This window comes from Callorhinus ursinus, unplaced genomic scaffold (genome assembly GCF_003265705.2).
Source record: "Callorhinus ursinus isolate GAN/ISIS: 27379988/994484 unplaced genomic scaffold, GSC_fseal_2.0 scaffold8, whole genome shotgun sequence".
In the NCBI taxonomy this organism is placed as follows: domain Eukaryota; kingdom Metazoa; phylum Chordata; class Mammalia; order Carnivora; family Otariidae; genus Callorhinus; species Callorhinus ursinus.
In genome coordinates, this window is record NW_027397070.1 from 8179463 (window position 1) to 8185956 (window position 6494).

Consider the following 6494-nt stretch of genomic DNA (forward strand, 5'->3'; position numbering starts at 1 on the left):
ACTTATTTTTAGCACTGTTGCACATTGAGCAAAGCTCATGATCTTTTTCCTGGAAGGTTATGGCTAATTCAATATCCATCACTGTGTATGATTAGCTTAAATTGTTCTTTTAGATGTGCATCACCTCACACTTGCCTGTTTCAAATTTCATCTTCCTCATATTGTCCAATTACCTAGTTTTGTTAACTCTTGCTGGAATCCCTTGTGGTCCTTATTGGACTGAAAATTTAAGGTCACTGAATAATATCATTCCTTTAGTCACCTCATCTTATAAATGGTTAATAAATATATTCAACAACCAAAATCTTTTCTGGTACAGATCTCCAGGGCATTCTGCTATTAACCTCATTCTGCATCCACAACTGGACCCGACCCCCATTTGCTCAAGGCTCTTTTCTGGACTTTTTACTCCCTCGTCTGACTTTTACCTCTAAGGCTACAATAACAAAGTTTTCTTATCAGGTGCTTGGAAGGTAATTCATCAAAATTCCTGTGCAAGTCAAAAAAGCACATATGTACTCCTGGCAGCATTCCTGTGATCAAAACTTAAGTAGTAACCAATGTACACAATATTGCAGCCAAAGTTATACAGATGAGCCATTTTGTATTCTGTTATTCCTAAGCTCTAAGGTAAGTAGTATCTCATGTAATCACACAATTGACAGACACATAAATAAAGAGTGACAGATTTCATGGATCCTTGAGATTCTAGCAGCAGTTAAAAGAACTGAGAGGAAGAAGCAATTATCTGGGCAGGACATTCATTTCAAAACATGTATTACACTTTCAAAGATCCTAAAGTCACTAACGATAAGTAATTCAAGGGTACAAACTCTCTCCTTACCAAGGAACATCCCCTTTGATTCTCTACTTTGCCATCCTATGAAACAAAATACATAGAAGCAACGGAAGATTGCCCTTTTAAATTAGGAAAATAATGCACGGCAAGAGCAGATGAAATAACAATGCTTTCATGCTTGGGAAAAAGTACATCCCTTTGTACTCAAAGGGATTTTTCTCAAATCCCCTTTGAAACCTAAAATTGAGAGTTCAGTTTCGTACTCAGATAATGTAAAGATTCAGGCTATTGCAAAGCTGTAGTGTGTTATGAAATCTTTATTAATATCTTAAAACATACCTTTAGTATTTATAAATAATTATTTTTATTTTATCTTAATAAATTACATGTAGAGAAATGCTCCTTTAGCACTAGCATTGCTTCTACTAGCATAAATCAAGTACTTTTGGATTGTGCAAAGTGGGGAGAAAATCAAGCCAAGATAGCAAACCCCAAAAAGAAGGTAAAATTCTCAGATATAGATAATATCTTAAGGGAAGATGCCATGCCTTACATTTATTTCCTTCACTTCTCTATAATTTTGGACATTTGATTCAACAAACAGCTGCTTTAGTGAGTTACACAAGCTTGTGTCCTGGCTTTGCCATTCATTTTTTTCATTCAACAGATTATTGACTGACACTAAACGGCACCTCCCATGATGAACAGGAGGCCCCACGCTGTCTGGGTTTCCTCACCCTAATTTTGCTTTGACATTTCTATGATTTTTGGACATCCTGAAGATTGTTACCATACAGAAAATAGCGGTCAAATACTTTATTTTCCCTTGTTGGATTTTCCCTTGCCTTCTCTACCTCTTTTATAGAGCATGTAGTCATATTAACCAAAGAACCCAGAATGTAAAATGCAACAGCATGGAGAACATGTTTTGGTTTTGGCTAAACCCCAAAATCTTGAACAGTCATTGAAGATATTCACACAAAAACCTGGCTGATGTCACCCATTCCTGGCATCAGGATCCCTGAAATTATCAGTTCTAGTGAATTTCTATTTTCAAATCTATTTAGTGAAATGAAAAGTGTTTCACCATCAGTAAATTATTCTTTAATTATAAGGTCCTACTGAGTTTCAGATATCATCTCAAAGAGATGGGAGAAAGGGAAGCAGCAAAGTTCTAAGCTAATACTATCTATCTTGCTGGAGGGCCAGGAATTAGGAGGTAAATTCATTTCCTTTTGTGATGATACATTTTAGCTTAAATGCTTCATTTAATTTTTCTTCTTAATTTGAACTGACAGCATAAAAAATAGCCTGGATTATTGATCCTACTAAGTTACTTCTTTTTTATGAGACTTACATTGTCATATTAAGGCCCTTTAATTTTTTTTTTCTGATTACTCAATAACTCTCTGGTACTTATGTTATGATAGAATTCATGCCATTTATCCCTATATATAATAGATGATTTTATTATATTTTCTCATATTAATATATGAAACTATGATATTTTAATTTTTTATGAAAAATATTTCCAGTATGGGCACCTGGATGGCTCAGTTGGTTAAGCAACTGCCTTCGGCTCAGGTCATGAGCCCAGGGTCCTGGGATCGAGCCCCACATTGGGCTCCTTGCTCAGTGGGGAGTCTGCTTCTCCCTCTCACTCTCCCTGCCACTCCCCCAGCTTGTGCGCTCTCTCTGTCAAATAAATAAAAATAAAATCTCAAAAAAATATATTTCCAGTGATTTCCAAATATTACAATTATTGCTGCCCCCAAAATCTGAATTAAAATTGTTCCACATAGTGAAGCCACTATTTCCTCCCTGATGAGGACTCTCCCAAAGTCTAAGAGGGTCTCATAAAGTGTGTTTCTCCCAGTTACCTCTTTCCAAATCTCTGGCCATTCCTTTCATTTCCTCTCCAAAATTCACCTCAAGCTTTTTTAACCCTTTCCAACTCAAGCAACCAGCAGATTAGCCAGAACAGGATAAGAAAAAATAAAGAGGACCTGCCCAAAAACTAAGGAATGGGGAGAAGAAGGAAAAGAAGAAGAAATAGAAGAAGAGTTCTGAAAGATTGTTTCTGGTGGCTTTGATGACTAGTTAAGAATACTGACCTCGTGCTTCTGGATTTCCTGGCATTGCTTGATAAGAATGGCTAAGGTCTTGAGGTGCCTGAGTGGCTCAGTTGGTTGAGTGTCTGACTCCTGGTTTTGGCTCAGGTCGTGATCTCATGGGTTGTGAGACTGAGCTCCACATTGGACCCTGCACTCAGCAGGGAGTCTGCTTGAAGATTCTCTCCCTCTGCCCCCCCTCCATGTTTTCTCTCTCTCTCTCTGCCTCTGTGTGTGTGTCTCAAATAAATAAATAAATATTTTTTTAAAAGAATGGCTGAGCTCCTGGTAAGTAGCCATTGGGCCTCTGGCTCTTTGCTTGTCTATTATTGTATTTACACAGAATGCTGAAGTGCTGAAGAAGTGTTGCCGACCACTTGGTCACAATCCTTCTTTTACACTCCTTATTCCCCTGCCTCAATTTGGCCTCAAAAAAGGAGGGGAGAAAAGGCACCCAGGTGGCTCAGTCAGTTAAGCATCTGACTCGATCTCAGCTCAGGTCTTGATCTCAGGGTCATGAGTTTAAGCCCCACTTTGGGCTCCATGCTGGGTGTGGAGCCTACTTAGGGAAAAAATAAAGGAGGGGGGAAGAAGAGATTGGATATGAGGAAGTAATGGGTGAAAACCTATTAAATGGCCCTTTGCCACTTAAAAACATCATAAAGAGTTCTGTTTACAATGTCTTTAAGTCTATTTATTTTCAAGTGATATGTAAACCAGTAGAGGGACATTCCACCTATTTCCCAGAACTTAGCACAAATCCTGGTACAATCCAATCTTGGGGAAAAAGTAATATAAGGAAGCATATAAAGTTTGAAATGTAATATGAAATTGCAATAATATAAACTATATCAACAAACAAGTTCTCTATGCTAATATCATCCTTTCTCTAAAGCTCTCTGAAACTGAAACAAAATTCTTCCCCCAAAACAACAAAAAAAGTAAATGATAACTAACTACAGTGATTTGCTCCTGATTTTTTGACCGGCCTGTACTGTGTTAGGACCCTGCCCCACCCCAATCATAGGTGGTAGAATTAAGAATGACTCTCTACAAGCAGCTTGTTACCTAGGAACCATGTCAAGGTCTTGAGTGTCATAAAGCAGGCTAGCTTATGAATCTGTATTTGTCCTTTCAAACTCCCTTGGTTTTATCATCCTTGGAAATAATCTCATGACAGCTAAGTGAAAGAAATGAAATACAGGTTTATCATCAGGCAGCACTGAATGAGCTAAAAACTGAACAGTTAAATAGCAAAAATCAGTGAATGATATGCACAGTAAGAACAAAAATCACTGCAAAAAAAATGTGTTTGTTAAATGATTCCACCCTAGGGGTGCCTGGGTGGTTCAGTCGGTTAAGCTCTGCCTTCGGCTCAGGTCATGATCCCAGGGTCCTGGGATCAAGCCCCACATCGGGGTCCCTGCTCAGTGAGGAGCATGCTTCTCCCTCTCCTGCTCCCCCTGCTTGTGCTTGCTCGCTCTCTTTCTCTCTGTCAAATAAATAAATATAACCTTTTAAATAAATAAATGATCCTACTCTAAAGTTGCAAGAAAAGAATAAACAAAACTATTGGCAATGTTGTCCTTTATTCTTAACACTGTCCAGAATGGGTAAATTGTCCTATTTTAAAGTCAAGGCATTTACTAAAGAAGTCAAGAGTTTCAAGGTAGGATTGATAGTAGAACATGAAATAAGCGGTTGATTGATAGCTGGTAAAGACTTGCTGAGCTGAGCCATTAAGTTACTTTATTTCAAAGACTCCTAAATATCCAGTCTACACTCAAAAAATTTTTTTCAGAACAAGAATTGTATAAAATATACACAGAATGTAAGTTTGAGTAGGGAAAAACAATAGTGACATTAAGCCAATCAGCTCAGACATTCATCCACAGAACTAGAATTGTCTGAGCTCATTTTTTAATGAATGCAAGAATCTTTCATTAAAGCTTCAATATATCATCAAATATTCATTGTCCTTCAGATTTTTAGGAACTAATTTCTAACATGTTCTTCTACTGAAATATTGTGCTTTTGAATTAAAACAAACAAAACTCAGTACAATGTAAGTTGCTTCAGTAGAGGCTTTTTCAAGGCTCTGGAATCCTTGATCATTTGCTTTGGCTATAAAGGTGGTGACCCAGTACCCTAATTTTGGTCATCATTTCACAAAAAGCCAATTTAGTGACTTGATTAAAAAAAAACATTCAAGTACAGCATCTGAATAGTAAATATTTCTACTCAAAGTGTGAATACAAACATGTTTTCTTAACAGTTTATCCACTGGGAAATATTTTTAGAAATGGGTTGATGCCGTTCTTGCTCTAAGTGCCCCTAGAGCAAAAATGTGTATGATTTCTTTCAAAACTCAAGAAATAGCATTAGTTGAGAAACCAGGTGCCAAGAACCTGGCAAAATTAAACTGTGCTTCCAAGTGCACTTTGTTTCCTATGTTTTATTTTCCATGAGCTGTTCTGTTCTATGTTCAGTCCCTCAGGGTTCCCCTGTTGTTGGTTGCTTTCATTGTATGTTTTATCCTAGATAAGTCCAGATCATCATCCACATAAGCCCAGAGCAATTTTAATTAATAAAAAAAAGAGTATTCAAAAATGTGAAAATCATGACTTCAAAATGCATAGAGTAGTAATACCAAAAGAAGTATCATTTATTCTGTTGCTGGAGTCCAGGTGAAGTAGATTATTGTGGTTGTTGATGCTTTGCAACTTGGAAGGTGAAAATGTCAGAAAATGAAATATCTACAAGTGTCCATTTAAAATGACAAGTTGGGAGGGGGAGGAGTTAAGATGGCAGAGAAGTGGGAGGACCCTGGGCTTTCCTCCTCCTTCAAACACTGCTGTACTGAGGTCAGATCAATTGGAACACCCAATAAATCAATGTGAGGATTGGAAGAAGGATCTCTGCAGTTGGAGGGAAACAGCATGGCAGGTACATGGATGTGAACTGGGGGAGGGAACCCTTTCAGTAAGGAGAGAAAAAGGAAAGAGGGAGAAAGGAGTTGAGAGATTGCGGCCTCAGGTTGCTCAAGAAGAAAACCTCATGGACCACAGACTGGGGAGTTGGAGGAACTGAGTGTCACAGGTTTTTTGCAAACAATGAGTGGAACCCAAGCTCTGATTTTGGAAGTGCACAACTTTCACTAGAGCAGCTCTGTAGTGTGGGCTCTTGGAGGGAAGGATGGCTCTGGCCCAGGATCGTGCACAAAGTGGTGTAGACATCTTCTGGGTCACACTGGGAGAGATCGTTCCCCTTCCTAGAGTACATTTGGAAGAGGGTATATTGCCTCTCCAAGGACAAAGGACCCACCCTGCAGGTGCCAGCAAATGGTCTTTCAATAGCAGGGGACAAAGGTGGGCCCAGAGGGTGGATAACCAAGTCTCTGCTTTTTGAGGTGACACACCATAGATTCTGAGCACCACGCAGGAGGGAGGACTGTTTTTCTGGGACAAAAGGCACTAGTCAGAGTGCAGCGAGGCTCTAATCCAGAAGAGTGAGAGGATGTGAGTGTTGGCTCCTTCAAGATTTAGATTTCTGAATCCCAGCCACATGCCAAAGATAAAACACAG